Raw genomic sequence first — 25,808 nt, forward strand, 5'->3', positions numbered from 1 at the left:
GTAACTAAAGATCTTAACATTGTTTTTATTTTTATTACCAGCAGGAGCTAAAGAACCATTTTACTAGATACTTTAAGAATATTCTTTTGATCTGCGTCCAGGTGAATATTTTCCGTCACAAATACTCTGTATGTATTATATGTATATAATAAACAACGTTACTTCACATATTTATATAAATATAGATATACACATAAGTGTAGCTATAGAAAGACATATATGTCTTACATAACATTTAATGTGCCTTATAAACTGTCTGAAGTATATTTAGAAAACGATTTAAATATTACTAAATTAAAGTTGTTTAACAGATTATTTAAAAAAACAGTGAAAGTAGCATCATTCAAGTGTTTGCATTTAGACAAGAATTCTGAAACAGGACTGAATTCCACACTGTTATTAAAACATTAGCAATTGACACATCATTATCAACATACGTTTTTCCAAACATCTCATTTGTATTTAATAGCCATAGGATTCAGAAGGCGATAATTGAGCTTGTAAGTAGAGCTTTTGCACCCTTTAGGAGACTTTACACAGGAAGAAAAATTGAGCAACTAATACAGTGAAAGGGAACTCACAAGGCCCCAGGTATTATAAATCTTATGTGTTCATTACATTCACAATCTTTTTAGGCATTTCTAGAACACATTTTCATCCACATGTGAAAAGTTTAGCTAAAATATTCATGCTTAGCAGTGTTATCATCCGATACAGTGAATCAAATGGCAATGTATTGAGAAATCCTGTACACTATAATCGGATTTTCTGTCTCTCGGGTACATACACATGTATATTTAAATTCCCGAAGTGTGGAAAGTGGCTGGTGATCCTCCTCCTCCTCAAATATATTGTCAAATATTACATTTCAAGAGCCAGTGCCTCTCATCACAAAGTATCATACAGACTTAATCCCACCCAACATGGAGTGGTCTGCCAGGCATGCACACGCAATAACTAACTTGCCCCTTGGTAACTCAGTGGGCACTGAGGGAGCAGAGCAGAATTTAGACATTGGAGGCTGTGAATAAGCACTGTTATAGTAGCATGCTATTAGGTTGACGTTGTGCTTCTGGGGTGATATTTGAGTGGAAGGCTGAGTTTTGAACGAGAAATTAAAGGAATTATAGTTTGAATAAAAACAGCTCAAGTCACTCGAATTACATGGGCAAGGGACTGCACCAAAACGCCATCTCTGGGAGGGGTGATTCGCAGTGTGCAGAATACCTCACTGTTTCTGTACCCCTAGTATGGCTCGCCAGAGGACACGAGTCCCCCCGCACACACGCTAGGGACCAAGTCAGGCCCTGCTAGCTCAGGCAGTTCTACCTAGGCGTTTAATGCTATTTGAATAGGGGATGGGGCGCATGGGGATGATTTACAGATTCTTTTAACCCCTCGATCAGCCCTCGTGGCCTGACGTGGGCTAGATAGTTGTTTTAAATACTATCTCTGGGTGACTCTGCGTTCCCTGGGCTCTGAGCCGCTGCGCGTTTGATCTGAGGCGCTGATGTTCCCCCTCCATTTATCTTCCGCAGAACTCGGCCTTTGTCTCCCAGCATCTCAATCAAGCTGCATAGCTGAGCGACGGTGTCAAATCCCCCCCAATTCGTGGTCAGATCTGAGAGGGAGAGGCTGGAGCCCAACCCGCGAAGCAGCTAGCACGTTCGCTTCAGATTTGAATGCAGTCCCTTTAAAGATCTAGATCGGGGTGGGTTATCCTTACAGCAAAGGACTTTGCTTCCTCCACCGCAGTAATCAGCATCTGTATTGCTCTGGTGACTGCTATAGAAGGAAATCCCCTTTGCAAATGTAACCATCACAGGTTGAAACCCCCCTTCCGCCTCCTTTTGGTCTTGCAAGCGTGTGATAAGCTCCTATAGGTCCGGAAAGGGTTAACTGCTGCCCCTCCGCCTCCTTCACTCTCCCGGAGCCCCCTGAATGCCACCGCTTTCCTCTAGAGGTCTCATTAGGGAAACCCTAACTGCTATTTTCAACATTTCCTCAATCAAGCGCCTTTAAATATAGCTCCACAAACAAATTGGCGGCAAAAAGCGTAGATCTTGTCAGACGTGAGACCAATCCAATATTTCACCCTTGTTTGCTTTGTAATTACTGGATGGCTTGTGGCTACCTCCTTGCCTCACTGGGGCAAACTCCCCCCGCCCGCTCTTTTTCACCCTTTAAAGTGTGGGATGAACCAGCCTGTTGTGCTACTAAACAAGTGATTTCAGAAATAAAAATCCCTTCCCAAATTCAGTCTTCGGGCCATTCACCGCAGTTACTGGCTTGCTAGCTAGACTTGTGATTTTTCCAAGCCACACTCTCTGCTCCTACAGCATTTTTGTTGCAGTTCACACACTCGCAAGCTGTGCCCTTGCAGGTATTTGTAAGTGGTTAGTTAATCTTTGCTTTACTGGAATGAATCTCTCTGTCTCTCTGTTAAACTGCTATTATGATTTGTTAGATTTTCCACAGCGCTTATTCTTGTTTGACTGTTGTACAAAGCTGCTTTAAATCTGCTGCAGGGAGAATAAAACTTAAAGCTGCTTGAATGGATTCCTATAGACTTGTGCGCTAGCCCTGGCCCACTTTAGTTCCTGCCTAGCAATCCCTCTGCATAAATCAGGCCCGGAGTAAGGTCGATGTCTGCAGTCAGGGGCAACAATCAACTAGCTAATATCAACAAAAACAGTAGTTAACTCAAATTATGTCCTAAGCCTTACATTTAACAGAGAAAAGGCAGGCTGTGCACTATTAACAAAGCTGTTATATTTACTTTGCTGTGAACTGAGAGAACTTTTATGATAAAGGCAAATAATACAACAGGAAAGGGAACTATGACCATAAATCTCTTTTTATGGATTCCCTCTTTAGCAGAAAAACACAGTAATTCAACAATTTTATGATTCAGCTATTTTGCAGGTACATTTGAAGATATTTATATAAGAAAGTATGAATATCACACACACACACACACTCTTTCTTGATTTACATGGGCCTGATTCGGCTCCCATTGAATTCAGTGACAAAACTCTCATTGACAACCATGGGAGCAGGGTTGATACCTATCCTGTATAGTGCACAATGCACATATGATTACTGTGGGTACACATTCTGACATTAGTTACAGTGTCATTTGTCTCATATGAAGCATCTTTAAAAAATGTACACATCTATATGATTTATAATTCTGGAATAATTCTATAATCTAATCTAAAATGGACATATTGAATTGTCTCCTCTCTTTTTACACCAGAATCACTAATGTTTGAGATTGTTAAACCACCTAATGCAATAAAAGATATTAAGTACATAGTGTCTTCAGAGAATTTACATACTCAGAATCTTGTCCTACTATAAAACCTTAATATTTCATAAAGCTGTTTCATTCACTACTAGCATAGCATGTTAGCTTCTATTTCACTAGGGAGAGTTTGATTAATCCTGCTTTCCGTGCCTCATTCTGGTTCCTGTTTACTGTCATAATGCAGAATCCTGCATTCCTTGAACACCAGGGCCACCAATTTAAGTGAACAGGAGAGCAAGGAATGCAGGGTGGGGCGTATAGTTTGTCACCTGGTTTAATACTGCAGACCTGGGAAATGATTATTTCCCCTAGAATCCAATACTTTTCTCAACACACCATCTATATAACACACACAGGCACACACCCACACCCACACCTTCACTGCTATCACTGATCATTGAGTTTTGTAACTGGCAGTTTAGAAAAGCAAAAAAGCAGTATTAGTTTATGGAGTGAGGTGTAATCTTTAAAAGTATGTTTCTTTATCAAAGGACTATTCCCACATATTATTACATGAAAGATGAAACATTATTTCCCAGGTCATTTATTTGCATAGAATATGAAAATTATCACATAGCCCTACATTTCTTAAGAACACTTTCAAACTGACTCACTGTGTTAGCTACAGTATATAATGGCTGATCCTAATCACATATAATCACACCTACACAAATGTATATTTTAGTTTTTTAGTCCAATCCTGCAAACTGTTACTCATAGGTGTAGTTCTTCTTCCTGCAAGTAGTCTCATTAAAGAAGTCAATGGGATTGCTTATCTGAGCAGTAATTACTTACCTGAATTAGGGTCTCAGGATTTAAACCCTGACCCAGAAAAAAACTTTTGACTTCAGTAGAACTACTCACAGTGCATAAAGTTAAGCATGTCTGCTGTATTGGAAGTCCAAGACACAGCACCCATTCACTTCAATGTTACAAAATTAGGTTTTTATTTATAATGCAAAAAGATATGGACTGACTTTTGGAAAGTGGACATGCCTGTGTTGTGCCTAATGTGCATGACCAAAACTGGGTTGCATATGTGTGAAAATATAGGCACATGTAAATGAGGCATTTTTGTATATGCACTTTTAAAAATGTGGGTCTATAAGAGTACAGTGTACAATAGGCATAACTTATACCTAAAAGGCAGAAAATGATTTTTTCTAAATTCAAGGGTATGTCTAAATGTTTAAAGTTTTTTTTTCACTATAATGCTATGCTCAGCGATGCTGTCAACCACTGCAACTTTCTGCTCAAAGATCCACAATTTCTCTTTATTACCCTGCAAATTCACAAAGAAGGAGTGACATTCCCAAATAGTAAAATTCACACAGCCATCTTTATATTTTAGATATTCATTTCTATAGGCTGATGTTATTAAAATTAAAAACATGCACTTTCTGGAATGCAGATTGTCTGGATATAACTATTTCTCCCCCCACCCAGCCCCAAACAACTCAGCTTCCCATGAAACAAATGTTGACTCAGTCATTCAATTGTTTTAAACAGTAGCAAATAAAACAATGACGCCCTTAATGTTTTAGTTGTTCAAACAACAGTTGGATAAGCTCTTTCAGCTGGAAGCACTTTTCTAATACCTTTGTAGGTAATAGGCTTCCCATTATGCGCTGCTGTGTGAATATCAAAGACTGCACGTTGGGCAGGCATTTACCATTTTATCCAAAATGTCACAAAGAAGACAACACAAAAAAAAAATGAATGGCGGTGTCTACATTAGGCTTTTTTTTTTCTTAATGTTTCCCACTACTACCATAGCACCTGTGCAGCTCCACTGGTGGTAACAATGGTGGCAACATGAGTGTAGATTGGCTGCCTGCATTTCAATTCCTGTGTTTTACAACCCTGATCAGTGGTCTGGATGCTATGGTAGTTAAAACAAAGGTGGCCATTCGTGGCTTGCTTATGCTAGAGCTCCCACTGCTGTTGTTGCCAATGGAGCTGCCATTTGTGGTAGCAATGGTGGAAAGTTTTAAGTAATTACAGCAAAAGGCTAGTGTGTAGACAAGATCAAATGTGAACTAAACGTTCTCAGAAAGTTTAGACTTCAAATTAGGTTTTGAGGAATAAAAAGTTCTTACAAAAGCCTAATATGAATGAAATGTTTCAATAATTAAAAATCAACTGAAAGATTTTTTAAAAAATGTGGTTTCAGATGTTCCTGTGACACAGAAGCTCCTTGGCAAAAGGTGCCCTGTTCTTTACAAGGAACTCTAATTTCAGACCTGAAAAACTCACTACACCAAACATGTCTTGCAGGATATTTATCCATAAAAAATACCATGTAAAGTATCTACAGCAAGCTTGTAACTTGTCAAGATTCATAATAGGGCTGTCGATTAATGGCATTAATTGCTCTTTTAAGACTTCTGAAAGCATGCGCCACACCTCATCCCTCTCAGATTCTTAAATCTTGGGTCGAGTGCTTTAGAAATTTCACATTGGTACCTTTTTTGCATTTTGTCAAATCTGCAGCAAAAGTGTTCTTAAAATGAACAACATGTGCTGGGTCATCATCTGAGACTGCTATAACATAAATGGCAGAATGTGGGTAAAACAGAGCAGGAAACATACAATTCTCCCCCAGTGAGTTCAGTCACAAATTTAATTAATGCATTATTTTTTTAGGGAGCGTCATCAAGATGGATGCATATCCTCTGGAACGATGGCAGAAGCATAAAGAGGCATATGAATCTTTAGCGCACCCGGCATGTAAATATCTTGCAACGCCAGCTACAACAGTGCCATGCGAACACCTGTTCTCACTTTCAGGTGACATTGTAAACAAGAAGCAGGGAGCATTATCTTCTGCAAATGTAAACAAACTTGTTTGTCTGAGCGATTGGCTGGACAAGAAATAGGACTGATTGGACTTGTCGGCTCTAAAGTTTTACATTGTTTTATTTTTGAATGTAGGTTTTTTTGTACATAATTCTACATTTGTAAGTTCAACTTTCATGATAAAGAGATTGCACTACAGTACCTGTATTAGGTGAATTGAAAAATACTATTTATTTTGTTTTTTACAGTACAAATATTTGTAATAAAAATAAATATAAAATGAGCACTGTACCCTTTGTATTCTGTGTTGTAACTGAAATCAATATATTTGAAAATGTAGAAAACATCCAAAAATATTTAAATAAATGGCATTTGATTATTGTTTAACAGCTCGATTAATCACAACTGATTTTTTTAATTGCGCAATTAATTGTGACTAATTTTTTAAATCACTTGACAGCCCTAATTCATAATCATTGTGAGATGTATATATGGGTAATATTTAAGGAATAATATATTTATACGGAAAGTATCCTTTAGTGGACTTGGAGTAAAAATTAGTCTCAGTGATGGCATATTCAGGTAGGATAGAGTTGTCACCCAGCCCTGTTAGCTGGTGATGCAATGCAAGGCACAATTGTTTTGCCTTCCTCAGTCCCAAGTCTTTCATTAGAAAACTATCAGAGGCAATAGCAAATAAATGAAACTTCTTGAAGGTAAAAAAGAAACTTCACAAGACATGGATATGTCCTGTCTCTAAACAGAAACATAAGACTGCTTCAGTATAGCACAGAGAAGGGAAAGGTATTTTGAATCCTTTCACTGAGGGTGACATATTGAGGTGCAAGGTGTTTTCATGAAAAATTGGATCCTGGTTCCTTTGCAGCCAGCTAGCTCTGCAACATACTGAATTTGGGTTGGGGAGGAAGGAGAGCAGAAGAAACATACTTTCTTATATAGGAAAAGTAACTATTGGTTTGCATTTTATCATTTTGCTTTGTGTTTAACCACTTGTTTCCACCACTCTCTCATTTCTAATCAAATCTTTATTCTTTCCTAAATAAACCCACTTTTGTTTTATTATAAATGCTCAATAGTGCGGTGTGGTTTGTAGGAGCAGTTGCTTACAGTAAAACTAGCAAATTGGGACACACTGCTCCTTTGGAGGCAGAAGAGCTGGAATTTCTGTGAGTAGCCAATGGCAAGGGGTGGATATCACAGGAGAATGATTCAAAGTCCATATCTTTTTGCATTATAAATAAAAACCTAATTTTGTAACATTGAAGTAAATGGGTGCTGTGTCTTGGACTTCCAATACAGCAGACATGCTTAACTTTATGCTCTGTGAGTAGTTCTATTGAAGTCAAAAGTTTTTTTCAGGGTCAAGGTCTAAATCCTGAGACCCTATTCAAGTGTGGGCTTGATTAGGGACTGGGAGTGGCTGGCTCACTACAAAAGCAATTTTCCCTCCCTTGGTATTGACACCGCCTCATCAATTATTGGGAGTGGACCACATCCACCCTGACTGAATTGGCCTTCAGCATTGGTTCTTTACTTGTAAGGTAACTCCTGTCTCTTCATGTGCCAATATATATTTATGCTTGTATCTGTAATTTTCACTCCATGCATCTGAAGAAGTGGGTTTTTTACCCATGAAAGCTTATGCCCAAATAAATCTGTTAGTCTTTAAGGTGCTACCGGACTCCTTGTTATTTCTGTAAATATAAAGTTAGAAAAGTTCTTTCAGTAACTTAAAAATACTGTGATTAAAATGGTTATTAAACTAGATTAAATAAAATGGAAAATTTCCTTTGCATTTTAGAGCCAACAACTCTTTCTGTGCCTTTGTGCATTTCTGTGCTCCATGTACCCTGTGCTGTTTACCCAAAGATTATCTTGTTTATGTTATGATTATTATACTTCATAGAATCTAATCAAGGGAATATTTCTCTTTTTATGACAGAATGTGGATGTTGAATTGCTCAGTTGCTTTTATACAACATTCTTGGATTTGAGATAGTGTGATATATTTAATAAAGTGTTTATAAAAGCAGATATAATAGTTTATCAGATCTCAGGCAGACATAATAACAAAACCACCCTTAGCCTGAGTGTTATGTACTTTGTAATTTACAATACCGTACTTCTAAATTACTTCATAGACAAAGAAAGTTGCCTACTGAGGAATCAATCTTATAGGAACTAAAGAACTCTCTGCCTAAATATTTTTGTGTTACTTGTTCTCTGCACAAATCATCATTTATAGCTTAGATTCAAACACAAATTATGCCTCCCCCTACACACAGTAATATATCCATTCTTTAAGAGGTTTTGGTGAAGATTGATATATCTTTTAATTTCCAGTGGAACGATTGTTTTAAGATGAAATATTTTCTAAAAATGCATAATATGCAATCAATATAATGAATGATTAAATGGGCTTAAACTGAATGTTTAAGACCTTAGAGTGAGAATCAAATGAAGAAATGGTTTGACTAGGAGTAAATAGCTCATGAGCACATTAATAGGGAATAGGTGCTTTCATTTGTAGGTTGCCAGTTCAAATCCACACCAAGTTATTATCATTTGTTCGGCGGGCTGAGCGAACTCCTTTGTGGATAGGTTTCCAGTCTTGCACTAGGCTGCCAAACTGCTCTGGAGAGATCCCTTTTAGTAACCTATCTGCAAACCACTTATTTGGAGACCAAATATACAGTCCAGGATAGTGCTAGTCACTTCTTATGTTGCACTGGATTTCATAGGGGCTGCTCACTCCTTATGCATCCTCTGCTTGCTACTATATGGAAAGGACAGAAGGGAGTATGCTGGGAGTATGTTCTGGGAAGGTTTGAGACTACTCCTTTCAATTATGACCCCTAAGGGTTCTTTCAGCCCCCAAGCAGAAATATTACAAACACCCAACTTGTGAATTGGCTGTTAACCCTTCGGAAGTCTAGTATTTAGTTCAACCTCACACTAGAAGTAACTATTCTTCTATAGTTACTTCTGATGTGGGTTTGCAGCTCAAAGATTATATATAAGTATATTAAACATCTTAGATCATCCTGTTAGTTTTGTGGGGGTCCTGTCCAATTATGTTGTGGCCTCTTAGGGTGAAAGAGGAAAACCATCAGATCTGCAAATCCTGCACTGCTCCCAGCAGTTTTGGGGTTCTATATGCAATCATCAGATTCATGACTCCTTTATGAATGAATTGACCCACTGCTTTAGTCCTCTTTCCACATTTCCAACAGCATCCCATGTCTTCAGATTTGGCAGTAATTCTCTACCAAAAGAACCCTTTGGAGTCTAATCCTCTGACTACCAGACCTTGATTTGCGGAAGGATAGTGTGTGCATCTATGCGTGACTGCAAGGTCTCACAGGCAGGTGCATGCAGAGACTCACACTTATTTGGCATTTGTAATGTTTCTCACGCAGAGCCATATAGGGCTTACTATCATGCCCAGGAGTTTCCAATAAGATTTCCAAAAGTGCAGGATTGGGTGATAAATTTGCACCATTGTTGGCAGAGTCAGGACAGGTTTAGAAACTGCAGTAACCTCTCATCCCTTGAGATGACTGTTTCATATCAAGACAAAAACAGCCTGGCAGGGTAGCATGGTAAAGCTTGCATTGCTGCTGAGTCTGTGGTTAAATAGAAGACTTCACCTCACTTGCCATCTACAGGCTATTTTAAAATACACTTTAAAATGATTTTGAGAAAGACCATAAAATAAATGGTTTTGATTTCTTTTAAAGCATGTACTTGTTAAAATGCAATCAGGAAACTGCTGTATGAAGATTAACTTCCTGGGTTATCATAGTACTTCCAGTTTGGTTTGTTATGCCCCATAAAGATGTAATCTTGCTCACAGAAGTTGTAAGCAATAAATAGATTGAAGGATAAGAGAATCAATACCTTAGGGGTCATAATTGAAAGGGGTAGTCTCAAACCTTCCCAGAACACTAAGTAGATAACTTTACTTCTTCCTAATCAGAGATGGAAGTACAAGTCGTTGAAGAGCTGCCTTGAAGAAGAGTCTTAAGGTTATGTCTATGAGTCATGTGTAAAAACATTTGCTCAACAAAGTTTATTAAAAGGTTTATATAATTCTTTGAGCAGTCAGAAAAATCCACACATTGGCCTGGAAGGGTTAGAAGGGCATGGTATTGGATTAACAACTACTCCAGTAGAAGGAATTTATAATGAAGATGATCCAAGATAATTCAGAAGCCCCCTAAAGTCCTGTGCAGTAAAGCAATACAGTTTATTAATCCACACAGAATATGTAGGACACCTGATAGCCTCCAAAGAGTGAAACCAGTATCCTTAGATCAATATCAGGCCCTGTCTACATTAGGGACTTTTGCATGGATGTAGCTTCACTGGTGCAAATCTCCAGTGTGCATGTGCTGCACTGCTGGAATGTAAGCAGAACAATGCTTTACACTGGTGCAGAACAACTACACTGGGGATTGTGCTGCTGCAGCTACACCCGTGCAAAAATCCTCAACATAGCCAAACCTTTAGAAATGCACATGCAGTGAGAGCGAGAGACACTTCTGTGCATATGATGTGACAGTGGCCCAAGGTCTGGTTAATCATTATCTGGCCCCAGCCTGAACTCTGGGGTACCACCACAGCTTATTATAACTATTTATTTATATTGGGGTAGCACCTAGAGACCAGGACCTCATTGTACTTGGCACTGTGCAAGTATATAATGAAGAGATGACTCTGGCTTGGAGGCACTTGCCATCTAAGGTAATGTTTGTTGCAGCATCAGCTCTGGCACTCTATAGAGGTTTAATTAAAACAACACTGACTCAAAATGGGCTTTCCCTAGGGGGCCGCTTGGTGTTGTCTAAGTGGAAGTCTTAATCATGGCCCCTGCTTGCTCTCATTAAGACCTCCCCTTTTGCCAATGGAAGGGAGATGGAAAAATCCACCCAGTTGTGGAGTGACAAACAGGAATACTCATAAAAGACTAAACCTGGCACCAGCCATCTGACATGGGTGTAACTCTAGGCAGCCTGTATTCATACCCTACACATTACTGCAAGGATTTTTGTACAAAATTTACCGTGGGAGGTATCATTTGAAAATCAATAACACACTGGTCAACAATGTCATTGTGAAATGTATGTGGCAATGCTGTGTGTGAAATTATGGATACTCACTAATGTTATGCTTTAAAGTCTGTGACTAAAAGCTGTTTAAATCATGGATGTCATGGGGACTTGATAAACAAGTTTCCTCTTGAAAAAGAAAGAGGCCAACACCTCAAACCAGGTGTGGCCCAAATTCAGTGGGCTATTCATTTGTAGCAGAGGTTGCAGCAGGAGAAGATAATTTGCATAGTAACAACCACTAGAGAGGGAAGAACCATCATGGATTTATCTTCCAGACCTCATGGCTTTTTTACTCAGCATGAACTAATGGATTTTATCTGGGGTACCCTTCAGAAGAACACAATTCATAGTGGGTACCCTTCTTCTGGGGTACCCTTCAGAAAAACACAACAACATAGTTCATTGAACCATGAAGAGAGGGGGAGTGCACCCATAAGTTATCCTTCACTTTAAGGAGTCAAAGAAACCAAGTAATTTGGTCTCCATGATGGATCTGGGGCCTGGCCAGGCCAGCCAGTGAAAAGCTAGAAAGAAGACTGTGGGTCAGAGAAACCAACTTGAACAAACATTTTACCTTGCTAGATTGAGGGCAGGTCTACACTACAGCAGGGATCGATGCTCTGAGTAAAGACCCGCCAAATCGACTGCAGATCGCTCTCCAGTCGACCCCTGTACTCTGCCCCCGATGAGAAGAGTAAGGTAAGTGAATGGGAGATTTTCTCCTGTCGACCTCTGGTGGTGTAGACCCCATGGTAATTTGACCTAAGGTACATCGATTCCAGCAACGTTATTCACATAGCTGGAGTTGCGTAGTGTAGGTCGACTTACCGCAGTAGTGTAGACATAGCCAAAGTTTCAGACTTTTAAATGTGTGTTTTCACTTTCATTTGCTATCTGTATTTTTATTTCTTTCCTTGGTATCACTTAGTCTATGCTTTTTTGTTAATAAACTTGTTTTGCTCTCATTATAAATCATCAGTGCTGTTTAAGTTCAGTAAAATATGTGCTTCTAGTAAACTGACAGGCTGGGATATTTTACTGTCTCTGTAGAGGCAGCAAACCTATTACTTTTTCTGTGAAGGTCCAGTGTGAGGTCCAGTGGACTCTGCACGAGTACTATTTTGGGGTGAATATGGGTCTGGAAGGGTACTAAGATCAGCCTGTCAGGAGTAACCAACTTGGTCAAAACCAAAGTAAGGCTTGTGTGCTTCTGTCAATCTGTTGGAGTCAGAGCTCTGAACCAAAGCTGAATAGCCACAAGTCACGCAGGGTTACAAAGCAGATGTTGACCGAACCCCTTACTGGCTTGGGTGAACTCCAAAATGTTACAATGGGTCAGCGGTACAAAAGTTAATTCTGTCATGTGACTCCCGAGATGGTCTCACCTCCTTGCTTCTTGGGGGATAGTAAGAGAAGGAAAGAGCCACAAATGAAAAGTGTGGGAGTGAGGATGAACACTAAAAGAGAAATGACTGATTAGGTGGTTGGAATGTTGAATGAATTATTTGTAGGAGGAGGAGGAATATTGACTGGATGGATATTTTGGCAGTGATGGATGGGAAAGAGAACTGTATTAGTGGCTTGAGTAGCTACTTTGAAGTTTTGTTTGGAAGTCCACCCACATATTGTTATGCCATTGTCTTCTTGCTTTTCAGGAACTGCGGGCGTGACGGGCAGAGAAGATTCTCAGTGAAACCTTAAAAGGGGAAGAGGAAGAAAATATCCTCACTGCTCTGTTCTTTGTGGTGGTCATGGTGGAACTGAAGAAGCTGCTATTGACTCCAGACAGCACCTTGAGAGATAGAGAAGTCCTTGTGTCCACTTTCTCTCGCCTGTGTACAAGTGCAGGAGGTAAATGCATTGGGTCTGCGTGTGAGTGGAGGAGACAATTGAACTGGGGGTTGTGAGTGGAGAAGAGTGAGTCAGTGGGGTGGTGGCAAATGTAAGGGCGGGGAGAGAAATGTATTTGGGGTTCAGTGGAGCATGATGTTGGGTGGAATTTAAGGGTAGAGAGGTAAATGGGATAGAAGACAGAATGAGTTCGTTAGACATGAGTAAAAATGAGAAGCAGGAGAAGAAAAAAGATTTGTTGAGGGGTGGAGTAAGATTACAGGGTAATCTTAGGAGGAAAAAGAGACTGGGAGGAAGGGAGAAAGGACGGATGGTAAAATAAAAAAAAAATAGTAAGAAAGACAAGGAGAAGCAGATTGAAAGAACATGGGTAGAGAAGAGGGAGAGAACAAAGTGAGAGGAATCTGAAGAAGTTGGAGGTAGAGAGAAGGGAAGAGGAAGAACAGACACTGAAAATACTGGAGGAAAAGAGACACAAAGTTCTATGATGGCAGCAAAAATAGTGGGTATAAGGATACAAGGTATAAGGTATAAGGATGGGAAACTGTTGAAGAACCTTAATATAATAGATATGGAGTATTGGTGTGTTGAAAATACCTGGTCTAGTGTTCTGTGTATGCATATAGATAGTATGTGCATGTTTTTGTATGAGTTGTACACTTGGACATTAATAGATTCCAAGGCCAGAAGGGACCATTGTGATAATCTAGACCTCCTGTTTAACTGTATAACTTCCTAAAAATAATTACTAAAGCACAGCTGTTAGAAAATTTACACTTAGAAAAACATTGGCCTTGATTTAAAAATAGTAAGTGGATGGAGAATCCACCATGACCCTTCACAAATTGTTCTAGTGGTTAATTACCCTCACTGTCAACAATTTATGCCTTATTTCTAGTCTGAATTTGTCTAGCTTAAACTTTCAGCCACTGGTTTGTACTATATCTTTCTCTGCTAAACTGAAGAACTCACTATTAAATATGTGTTCCTCATGTTGATACTTATAGACTGTAATCAGATCACCCCTTTAACCTTCTCTTTGTTAAGAAAATAGATTGAGCTCTTTGAGTCTATGACTTGTTTTCTAGGCATGTTTTCTAATCCTTTAATCATTTTTGTGGCTCTTCTCTGAACACTTGCCAATGATCAACATCCTTTTTTAAATTGTGAGCACCAGAACTGGATGCAGTGGCTCCAGACCCCAGCGTGCCAAGCTGGAGCTGCCTGCCGCCCTCCCAGCGCACCCTCTGCAGGCGCGTCTGCAAGAGGTCCCCCAGAGCCGCGGGACCGGCAGCGCACCCCCTGCGGCATGCCGCCCTGCTTGGGGCGGCCAAATTCCTAGAGCCGCCCCTGGATGCAGTAGTCCTGCAGTGATTGCACCAGTGCCAAATACAGAGGTAAAATAGCCTCTCTATTCTTATGGGCCTGACTCATAGTTCAGGCTGAACTTTGCTTTAACCTTGTGCTTTCCCTATTCCAGGGCTGGCCTGGGGACTGCCTGACCCTTGCTGTAAATCAAAGCAGCCTTAAAGCTCCTCTAACTTGTTCTGGTTGTCCATGGCCACAAGGGACTATTCTAGCACCTGAGAATAACCAGAGCACAGAAACAGTCTGGCCATACCACCTGGCCTCCGATCATGGCCCCTTTGCTGGGGGCTGCAATGGGGACAGTTGTTACATCTGTTCTATATCACCCAGAGAATCCCCTGCACCCAGGCTGTTGCCCGTGCCTGGATCAGCCAGTATCATAGCTCTGTTATGCTCCTCTAGTGGCACAGAGGGGCCAAAAGACAATGGAGAGTCAGGCCCATCTGTGAATATTTTTTCCCCTCTGAGATTTGTAATGAAAAATCAATTATAAAAAAGTTTAACCAGCGCTTACTGGAAGCTTGTCAGTGAGTATCTTTTAAACTCTCTCTCCAATCAATGGAAAATATTCCTGTGAATCAAATTCTGCCCTCTCCACATGTGTTAAATACCCATTAAAGTTGATGGATGAGCAAGTCTGAGGGCAGAGTCTGACCCCCATGTAAATTCATCCTTTCTGATCCCAGCTGCTGGTGGTATTATAAAGGTGGATCTTATTGGATTACTGTATGTTCACTGCACTCTATGTCAAAGGGTATGTCTATGTCCGGCGGATAGGCGGATAGCGATCAATTTATCGGGGATCGATATATCGCATCTCATCTAGACACAATATATCGATCGCTGAATGTGCTCCCGTCGACTCTGGAACTCCACCAGTGCAAGTGGCGGTAGGGGAGTTGACAGGAGGAGCTGCGGCCATCAATCCTGTGCCATGAGGACGGGAGGTAAGTCGAAATAAGATACGTTGACTTCAGCTACTCTATTCCCGTAGCTGAAGTTGCATATCTTACATTGACCCCGTCCCCTAGTGTAGACCAGGCCAAAGGCACACATATTCCACAATATTCATAGTGGAGCAATGTAATAGGAAACAAAACATCTTTAAAGCAGCTCCTTGAAAAAAAATGAAAGCCCAGCAATGGTAACACACACACATCTTTCACCCACATACAACCACACCATTACCTCTGAGATGGCCCAGTGCTTGGATGAGATCAGCCTTTGAATGAAGAACAGCTGAGTTAAGCTAAATACAAGCAAGAGAGAAGTTATATTGGTGGACAGGGGAAAGCACTTGAAAGATTTTGCAGCCATGGTGCAGTCTCCTTTGGTTGATGATGTGCATCCAGTCAGTTGGTAGTTTAGGTGTGCTCCTGGATTCCTCATTGACATTGAGTTCCCATCTAGCAGCAGCATCCACGAGTAATGCTTTCTACCATCATCAGTTAGCAAGGAGATGTTGTCACATCCTGGCAGATGATGAACTGACAAATATACACACTTTTGTCACCTGCTATCTGGGCTACAGTGAGGCAATATACAGGGCCCATTCCATGTGCCAACTTCCAGTGAATGACATACTGCTTGGGTTTTTTTTTTTGCTTGGCCACTTTGGGAAATGTGAAAAATATTTCCCCTCACCCTACCTGGCAAAATGCCTAGGGCTTTTCCTATCTAAACGAAAGCTTCTGCGCTTAGGAAACTCCAACCAGAGGTGTAGTGGAGCTGAAATACACTGGATCAGAGTCCTGACACTTTTTCTGCAGTGGAGTATGACATTTTGTTCTCAGCATGGAGCCCTTTGAACAGCATGACCATACATCTGCATCTAAGGTCATGTCAGTGGGGGCATTCTTGTATTGTGTAGTCCATGTATTGTGAAATCTACATGGTGGACTTCAACTGGAACAGAATGCTGCAGCATGTATCCTCAGCAACTTGGGCTACTGCAAGCACATTTCTACTACAAGGGTAAAGCTCATCTCTGAAGGAGACAGCATTGTCTTGGGGACAGGTCTGAGAGTGTTGAACGAACACCCACAAGAGTGAAGGATGATCACAAATGACAGCAGTTTTCACTCCAAGGGCAAGACATACTTTGCTTGAATTTGCCTTCTTTAGCATAAACACATAATAGAATCGTAGAATATTAGGGTTAGAAGAGACCTCAGGAGATCATCTAGTCCAACCCCCTGCTCAAAGCAGGACCAACACCAACTAAATCATCCCAACCAGGGCTTTGTCAAGATGGGCATTAAAAACCTCTAAGGATGAAGAATCCATCACCTCTTTAGGTAACCCATTCCAGTGCATCACCACCCTCCTAGTGAAATAGTTTTTCCTAATATCCAACCTAGACCTCCACCACTGCAACTTGAGACCATTGCTTCTTGTTCTGTCATCTGCCACCACTGAGAACAGCCAAGCTCCATCCTCTTTGGAACGCCCCCCAACTTCATGTAGGTGAAGGCTGCTATCAAATCCCCCCTTGGATTTGAGAATCCTCCCTCACTCTTCTCTTCTCCAGACTAAATAAGCCCAGTTCCCTCAGCCTCTCCTTGTAAGTCATGTGCCACAGCCCCCTAATCATTTTTGTTGCCCTCCGCTGGACTCTCTCCAATTTGTCCACATCCCTTCTGTAGTGGGGGGGACCAAAACCAGACACAATACTCCAGGTGTGGCCTCACCAGTGCCAAATAGAGGGGAATAATCACTTCCCTCAGTCTGCTGGCAATGCTCCTACTAATACAGCCCAATATGCCGTTGGCCTTCTTGGCAACAAGGGCACACTGCTGACTCTCATCCAGCTTCTTATCCACTGTAATCTCCAGGTCCTTCTCTGCAGAACTGCTGCTTAGCCAGTTAGTCCCCAGCCTGTAGCGGTACATGGGATTCTTCCTTCCTAAGTACAGGACTCTGCCCTTGTCTTTGCTGAATCTCATCAGATTTCTTTTGGCCCAATCCTCCAATTTGTCTAGGTCACTCTGGACCCTATCCCTACCTTCCAGTGTATCTACCTCTCCCCCCAGCTTAGTGTCATCTGCAAAGTTGCTGAGGGTGCAATTCATCCCATCGTCCAGATCATTAATAAAGATGTTGAACAAAACCGGCCCCAGGACCAGTCTGCTTGATTCCAGCTGCCAACTAGACACTGAGCAGTGTGTACATTTAAAAACAGAAAACAATGCTCCAAAATGCCCTACCAACAAAACACTGTGTTGCACACACAATTCTCCTTCTGGAGAGAGGATAAACCATATATATGACTGATTTTAGTCAGATCACTTAATGCACCACTGGAAGATGCACCACTGGAAGATGCTCAGATACTATGGTGATGAGGGTGGTATAAGAACCCACACAGAATAGACCAAAATAGAAACCAGTGCATTTGTGTTGCATTCCTGATAGCATAAACCCTCTTCACCTCCATATTTGCTTTAAGTTTCACTAGTAAATGATATATCTATCAACAGTATGAGAGCAAGGATGTTCCAGTGGTGAGGTTGATAGCTGAGACTTGGGATACTCATGTTCAGTTCCCAGATTTGCTACAGACTTGAGCTAGTAACTTAGGCACCTAAATACCTTTGAGGGTCTGGGCCTCAGTCTCTCTCTGCCTCAGTTTCCCACCTGTAACATGGAGATTTATTAGTACCCCTACCTATCAACAGTATTGTGAGACATTCAAAGTCTACAGTGGTGGGGCCATATAAGGACTATTTTATACTCTTTAAAAAACAAAAGAAAAAAATCCCATAAAGATTGAGAACACCTTTATGCTGAGCCTCACCCTGTACTTGCAAAGATATTTGGTAACAATTAGAGATGATAGGTCAAACCAGAACTGTTTATCCAAAGCTCTGTGAACTTTGGTGGTTCAGATAAAATGAGACCCAGACCTGAGCTAGCCCAGGGTTTTGCAAATTCAACCTCCACCCACAAGGTTTTCCTAAACCAAAACCATCCCAGTTTTTGTCCATCTCTAACTGCACTGCAACTCAAGTTTTGTATTTTTCTATTTCCCTCCCACCACACAGGAAAAATATGAACAGATTAGAAGTTTGACTGATTTTGTGAGGTTGACTTGAGGTCAGTGAAAAATTGATAGCAACTTTTTAGATGAAAAAATCATCAAAGCTAAAGGAAGCTTCTCAGAGTGGGATTTAATAGCAGCTATCATATTGCCTTCAATGCCTTGACCATTTCTTGTGCAGCTGTTTTATTTTAAAAGATTTCAACCCCCACCTCACATGTATGGTTCTATGCACTGACCTAAGTACACACACCCAAGTACTTTGGTCACTCATGATAACTATAAACCCTTCAGTGAACTACCAGAAAGGTAGTTCAAATGGAAATGGTGAAATTCAATATAGCGTTTAACTAAGTCACTGTCTAAGGTTAAGCCCAAAAAACCAATCAGCAACACTGGGAGGAAAGGCAAATATATTAATTAATTGGAACCCGGATGCCAGATATGTGACTTTTCCTGATACCTATCAAGTAACCGTAAGAGTATTTCAGTGTGTATCAAGCAAATGTGCCTAAACAAATCAATATTTTATAAAGAAATAATTTAGATCTAGATTTGGGCACAAAGGGTAGGATTTTAAAAATATATAAGTGATTTAGGAGCACAAGTCCCACTGCCTATGAGTTGTGCTCCTAAGTCTATCAGTGGAATTTTCAAAGCACCTAAATGAGTTAAGTGCCTCACCACATTGAAAGTCAATGGGAATCAGGTGCGTTACTCACTAAGGCACTTTTGAAAATTCCACTCTGAGGTGCTTTTGAAAACCACATCTAAGGGGCCTAATTTATATCAAACACCAATGGAACTCCATTGATCTCAATAAGGTTACTCTGGTGTAAGTGAGATCAGAATTGGGGACAAAGTGGCTGGGAATCAGAATGTTGGCAAGCGTGGTTTTCTCTTGGACAGGTTCATTTTATCAGCAGAATAGTTGTCAAGGCATCTGGGAATTAAATCAATATATTTTTTATTCTTAAAAAAATAAATAAAAAGCAGTTGAAGGCTGGGGTTTTCAAAAGTATTCAGCAATGCCCCAACTCTGCTCCCATTGAAGTCAGTGGGCATTTCTCTTCAGTTTACTGGAATGAAGGGTAGGCTTGTGCTACGAGCTTTGGAAAAAGCTCACCCAAAGTCTTTTAACACTCCCTCAATAGACTGTCCAAAAAGTAAATAATTCCTTTAGCCTCTAATCAGCAATAAGTGAGTCTGCTAAAAATATTTTTTGAAAGATACATTTCACAGATTATTTGGCATGTTGAATATTTACAGTAAGATCATATATAAAATATACATTACTTCTTCCCAAATATTTAATATTAATATGTTAGTTCAGGAGTTAGAAACTAGTTTAACTCTTGGCTTAAACTAATGTAAGTTCAAAATCAGGCTTTAACTGTGTTAAATAGCCTTAATTGGAATGCATTTTTCTTGTATGCAGATTTTAATAATTAAAATTTCCATTGTCAGCTAAGAGCTCACTCATGCTCCTACTGACGTCAGCGGGAATTTTGCTATTGATGCCAGTGGGGAGGGGGGTTATTGTGGGATGGGGCTGAGGCTTCTTTTCTCACATCTTTCTTTACCCTCCCCCGATATCCTGTCTCTCTTGTATAGCACTCAGATCCAAGGCATTGCTGCTTCAAGATGCTGTGCTCCACAACATCCAAGAGTACTGCCTCCTGTGGCACACAGCAGAAGGCTGTGCAAGGGGGTGCAGAGCTCCACTCTGATAGGGCCAGAGGGCTGGATAACAGCAGAAACAGCAGCTAGAGCGAGGGCCATGAGTGAATTAATCCTTCGTTGCCCTCCATCCGGCTCTCGCTGCATCCAAAAGCCCATAGTATTATGTCAATTTATTTCCCATGCCATAGGGTGCATATCACTGCATCTCCTGTGAACCATCTGAGAGTTGCACCCCATTTGCTGAGAAACCTTGACTTAGAAGATCCGAAATCTGTGAATGCAATGTTCTGACTTACAGCTGTGAGAAACCCAGCACTGAAATCCTATGGGTGCATTGTCTTTAATATTGTCTTTAATAGATATGTTGGACAAAACAAAACAACCAGTTAGCAATAACCAGAATACTACAGTATTCAGAGATCGTTATACAACTCTGGGTAACAGAAACTCCCAATGGAATGAAGGTCAGTCACAACGCTTAATAGTGATGCAACCTATGGATTCCTCTCCCAATCATCTACAGGTCTGGTTTTCCTGAAGATTTTGGATGGTTCTGAAACCTGCAGAAGAATGGGGTTGCAATGTATTATACATTTTGTTCATAAAGAAAAATCTGAGAAATAATATTATGTTTGTGTTCCCCCTTAAGGGGAAATACAAGACAACATTTGTCTAACACCTTAGTAATATCTAGTTATTTAAATCCACAGTGTGGTTGTAGATGGGAGGGGAAATAAAATGCTTAGTAGGAAAGGTTAGGCTATATTAACCAGAACCACATTCTTATAATTTATGTATAAAAATGCCAAGAGGATTTTATGTTCTTTATTCTAAACAACCCGCTCCTGAAGAATCAGTGCTTTTAAATATTTTTTTTTGTTAAAATTTTTCACAAAGTGAAATACTTATTTTAAAAGTAGCTGGCACATGGGCACTCAGATTTAATTAGTGTAACAGTTTAGAAGCACTAAAATGTAGAGTAGGGCCTATCAGTAGGTTGTTTTTTTTATTACACACATCAAAGCTCTTCTGTGCTATACAATTATAAAATCATGATCAAATCTTATTAAATGCCTGTTTTGGAATGTACTCTCATATAATATTTTAAATTGGCCAACCAGATGTTATTTGAAAACTGATAAAAATATTCACCCATGGGCTGAGACCTAGCAGGTCAAATTTCAGCCTGGAGTGCATTTTTACAACCAGTTCATTAGGGGTTTAATGATAGAAACACTGACATACTCTTAAAAAGTCCTTATATAATGGGTCTGTAATACAGACTATTCACGGTCAAATGAGATGGAAAGGAGAATTGTATCTGAGAGGCAAGATACAATAGTTCAGCTAGTTTGATTGCATTAAACCTTTTGGAGAAACTCATAATTTGACAAGCAGTTGTACTAGCATAAATTTAAAAAAAGCAATTTATGCTAAGTACTGTTACCAGAAGATTTGGTATCATTTTTACTAACTTTTCTAATCCAAGTATCAGAGGGGTAGCCGTGTTAGTCTGGATCTGTAAAAGCAGCAAAGAATCCTGTGGCACCTTATAGACTAACAGACGTTTTGCAGCATGAGCTTTCGTGGGTGAATACCCACTTCTTCGGATGCATCCGAAGAAGTGGGTATTCACCCACAAAAGCTCATGCTGCAAAACGTCTGTTAGTCTATAAGGTGCCACAGGATTCTTTGCTGCTTTTCTAATCCAGTAATCAAAATTGTGGTCTGCCCTAAAGGGAGTTCCAGGGAAAGCTGCAGCTAGCTAACTTTACCTTGAAAGAACACGGATACAGCCCCCCGATCAAGAATAGGCAAACAAGTAGTAAATTCTTTAAAAACAAATATTTAGAAGTGAGTGGTTACAGTAAAAGAGCAGAGAGATAAAATAGGGTTACAGTTAAAAAGGGAATGAAGCAGTGTGGCAAATAAAAATGAAACACTACAACAATTTCAATTAACTCTATGGCATATAACAATAGAATCATTCACTTAATCTATACTTTATAACAATATAACCATCAAACATGTAACAATATTAAATACTTAAAACTAAGCATATAGTAAACACTGGCCTGGCAGTTACTAAATGGGTAGGAGCAGATCTCACCCAGAGCACAAGCATCCAGCTTTATTTACACGTCAAACCCATACATGAAAGGAATAAACGGGCAAACAGAAAGATTAGGTTTACAGGAAATCTTAGTTTAATCCCTCTGAGACTGTCTTTGGTCCTTCTGCTCTGTCTCCATGCTCGGGAGCATGGTTTGTAGGTGGCGGGCATGGAGCGGCTGTGTTGTGATGCTGCTCAAGCGGCTGCCTGCTTCCCTTGACATGAAGTTTCTCCTCAGGTACCAGATACAGAAGCCCGTGTGGCTGCTGCTGAGGTGGTCTCCTGCTGGCTGGGTGGCAGACTCGGCTGTCGCCCTGGGTGGACTGCTGCTGCCAGAGCCGCTTGGGAACGATGCTCGTGAGCGTAGGTTGCGGTGCTACTCTGCGGCATGGCTAGGATGGAAAGACCATTAGCTACTTACAGAAGCTGTTGCTATGGCTTGTGAGGCTGCTGCAGTAGTAGCTGCTTTGTGAGCGATGGCGGCTAGTGAGCATTGTTAATGCTTGTGATCCTGGGTAGTTAGCTACTCTGCTGCTGAAAGGCAATAGTTCACTTTCTCACCCAGCAGGGTTCCACTAGTGTGGTTGCAGAAGCTCTGCAAGTGTCTTCCTTCTTCCAGGTGTCCTACAGTGTTCCGCTTTCCTTCAGGTCCCTGTCCCCTACAGAGTTTAGCCTGTGGGCTGTCACCTTCAGATTACAATTTGCAGCTCATTGGCTGAATTATGATAATATATTATAGCTAATCAGCTTCCAGAGATCAACATGTGTTAAATATATGCTAATTAGTCACTTGTACTAGATGTCTATGGGAGGAGGAGGAGGAGATACTATGGGCCCAAAGTATTCCTATGGAGTTTTTCAGCTGGCCTTTGGATGACCCCAGGCTACTTGCTGTTTGAAAGTCCCATGTATTCCCATGCATTCGACGAAGTGGGTATTCGCCCACGAAAGCTCATGCTCCAAAACGTCTGTTAGTCTATAAGGTGCCACAGGACTCTTTGCTGCTTTTACAGATCCAGACTAACACGGCTACCCCTTTGATACATGGGCTTCAATGTATCTCTCTGGGATTTTGCTGAGTCTTTCCTCACAGGAAGTGGACTTTAACATTGCATCATAAGAAGTGGAATCATATTGCAATGGACCCTTATGTGCCCTAGAAATGGGATCTCCCACTATATTCCATCACCCTATAGCCACCAGTACTAGATTTTCTAAATTAAATTATTCTTAATTTTTATTTAAATTACAGATTTATTCTTAAAACTAATTACTGTTCTGAGCCTTCCAATGGGTCCTGATACTGCATCACCACTCATTTTATGTCCAATTAAGCAGTTTATTATAATTTTTCTGAATTTAAGTGCTGTCCCAAAGTTTTTCTGCAAATTTCCAATTTAAAAGTGTTGCAAGGGATTTCAGGCAACTGAGGGAAAAAATATCTCTGGTCATAGTACATTCAGAGCTGAAAACATTTTAATAAATGTATTTCAAATCAAAAGGTCTGATTCTGCAGCCTTCCCTTATCTGAGCAGGTCCAAATAGTCTTAGTATGTTTTTAAATACAGTGTGTGCAAAAATCACTTCTGTATAAATTTCAGAACTACACATACCTGTGAATTTCTGAAGGATGTTGATCTACTTCAGAAGAACAAAAGAGTTAATGTAATTTTCAACATTTTTGTCACTTGAAATTAAGGGTTTGGTCATTTTTAATATGGTCTATTAATAATTACATACAAAAACCATTAAGAGACTTATTTAGGTTGCAAAGTCAAACAGTTGGACATTAAGAAATGCCAGAGTTAATATTTCTCATGCAACCTTAATTCAGACACTGTTATGATACAGTCTTTAATTACATGATCATGGTTTTTTTTCCAGAAGACTCTTCTCAAAAGTTGTGACAACCAGCATTCATTTACTGCCACTTCAGTAAGTGGGCATAACTCACATACCCATAGTGGAATAGTTTAATATATATTTTGGTCTCTTTACTCTTAATTGCTTTTGGCCCCTCTACTGATAAGCACAATAGATATGAAGTTCTTGAAGGTGATGGAACAGTAGAAGGCAAATGGGCATGGAAACTTTTACTAAAACTTGTGAATAAGTGTTGGGATTCAGGAAGAAACATCACAACGAATGGTTATCTAATGGTACATGTCAGAAAATAGAAGAAAGTTGATTTAATTTCAGTTTGACTTTGCAATCAAGAACAAGAACACAGACACAGTGACTCTAGGAGAAATATGCTATAAAGGACAAAGAATAAAAAAAAATTGCTAGGAAAGACAAACAAGACTTCTTAGACAAAATGGCAACAGATGCACAGACCACTGCAGCAAAAAATGACCTGGTACATTATTAGATGGTTGTCAGGAAGAAAAACAAATACCAGTCTACCAGTTCAAGACAATGAATGCAACTTAATAATTCTGATGTCTTTGTTAAATATGTGGAAGCAGTACTCCATTCAACTACTGAATGGTGAGCTAGTGGCCAACCCCCAATATACAGGAAGAAAAAGACTTCCCAACCTTCCAGCAGAATAGAAGTAGAGAGGGCAGTCAATCAGTTAAAAAGTGGAAAGGCACAGGGCCGCCCAGAGGGGGGGGCAAGAGGGGCAATTTGCCCCAGGCCCCGAGCCCCACGGGGGCCTCCACCAGAGTTTTTCAGGGCCCCTGGAGCGGGGTCCCTCACTCGCTCCGGGGTGCCCGGCAAACTCTTGTGCGGCCGGGTGCAGGAGCTTCTGCCGCTCCCGGTCTTTGCCGGCGGGGGTCCTTCCGCTCCGGGGCGGAAGGACCCCCCGCTGACGAATTACCGCCGAAGACGGAGCGGGACCTGCCGCCGAAGTGCAGCCCGGTCTTCGGCGGTAATTCGGCGGCGGGGGGCCCTTCCGTTCCGGGACCTGCCGCCGAAGTGCCCCGAAGACCTGCAGTGGGACCCCCCTCCGCCGAATTACCGCTGAAGACCAGGATGCGCTTCGGCGGCGGGTCCTGCTTTGGCGGTAATTCGGAGGCGGGGGGGCCCCCGCCGCGGGTCTTCGGGGCACTTCGGCGGCGGGTCCAGGAACAGAAGGGCCCCCCGCCGCCAAAGACCCTGGGCCCCCGGAATCCTCTGGGCGGCCCTGGAAAGGCATCAGGTCTGGATAAGATTCCAACACAGGTTCTTAAGGCAGACAAGAAGAATATAGTAGATATTTTGATAAGCCTCTTACAAAACATATGGGAAGAAGTAAAATACCAAAACAAGCGGGAAAAGGGTCACACAATGAAGCTGCCAAAAAAAATCTGGAGGGGCATTCAATTGCTGTCTATTCCAAATAAGCTATTTACATGTATTATTCCAAACAGAACAAAGAAGTTGCAACCTTGAATCTAGCACTAAGGGTTGAAGAAGGAGAAATCATGTATAGATCAAATAATAACCCTACCTATCATCATAGAACTGTCCATTGAATGGCAGTCACTACTTTATATTAATTTTATAGAGTTCCAAAAAGATTTT

At 40.8% G+C, this 25,808-nt stretch overlaps 1 long non-coding RNA gene across 2 annotated transcripts in view; it reads right to left on the reverse strand.

Annotated features, from left to right (window-relative positions):
* Positions 1–20,558: 20,558 nt before the first annotated feature.
* Positions 20,559–25,808, reverse strand: part of LOC123371107 — a 32,170-nt gene continuing 26,920 nt past the window's right edge. Inside the window, exon 6 of one of the 2 annotated variants that reach the window (XR_006579706.1) lies at positions 20,559–20,745. This is a non-coding gene — a long non-coding RNA (uncharacterized LOC123371107). Of the gene's footprint in view, positions 20,746–21,904; positions 22,691–25,808 lie in introns of those variants that run through there. The other variant, XR_006579705.1, reaches the window with a different exon arrangement.

Source organism: Mauremys mutica, chromosome 5 (genome assembly GCF_020497125.1).
Source record: "Mauremys mutica isolate MM-2020 ecotype Southern chromosome 5, ASM2049712v1, whole genome shotgun sequence".
Lineage (NCBI taxonomy): Eukaryota > Metazoa > Chordata > Testudines > Geoemydidae > Mauremys > Mauremys mutica.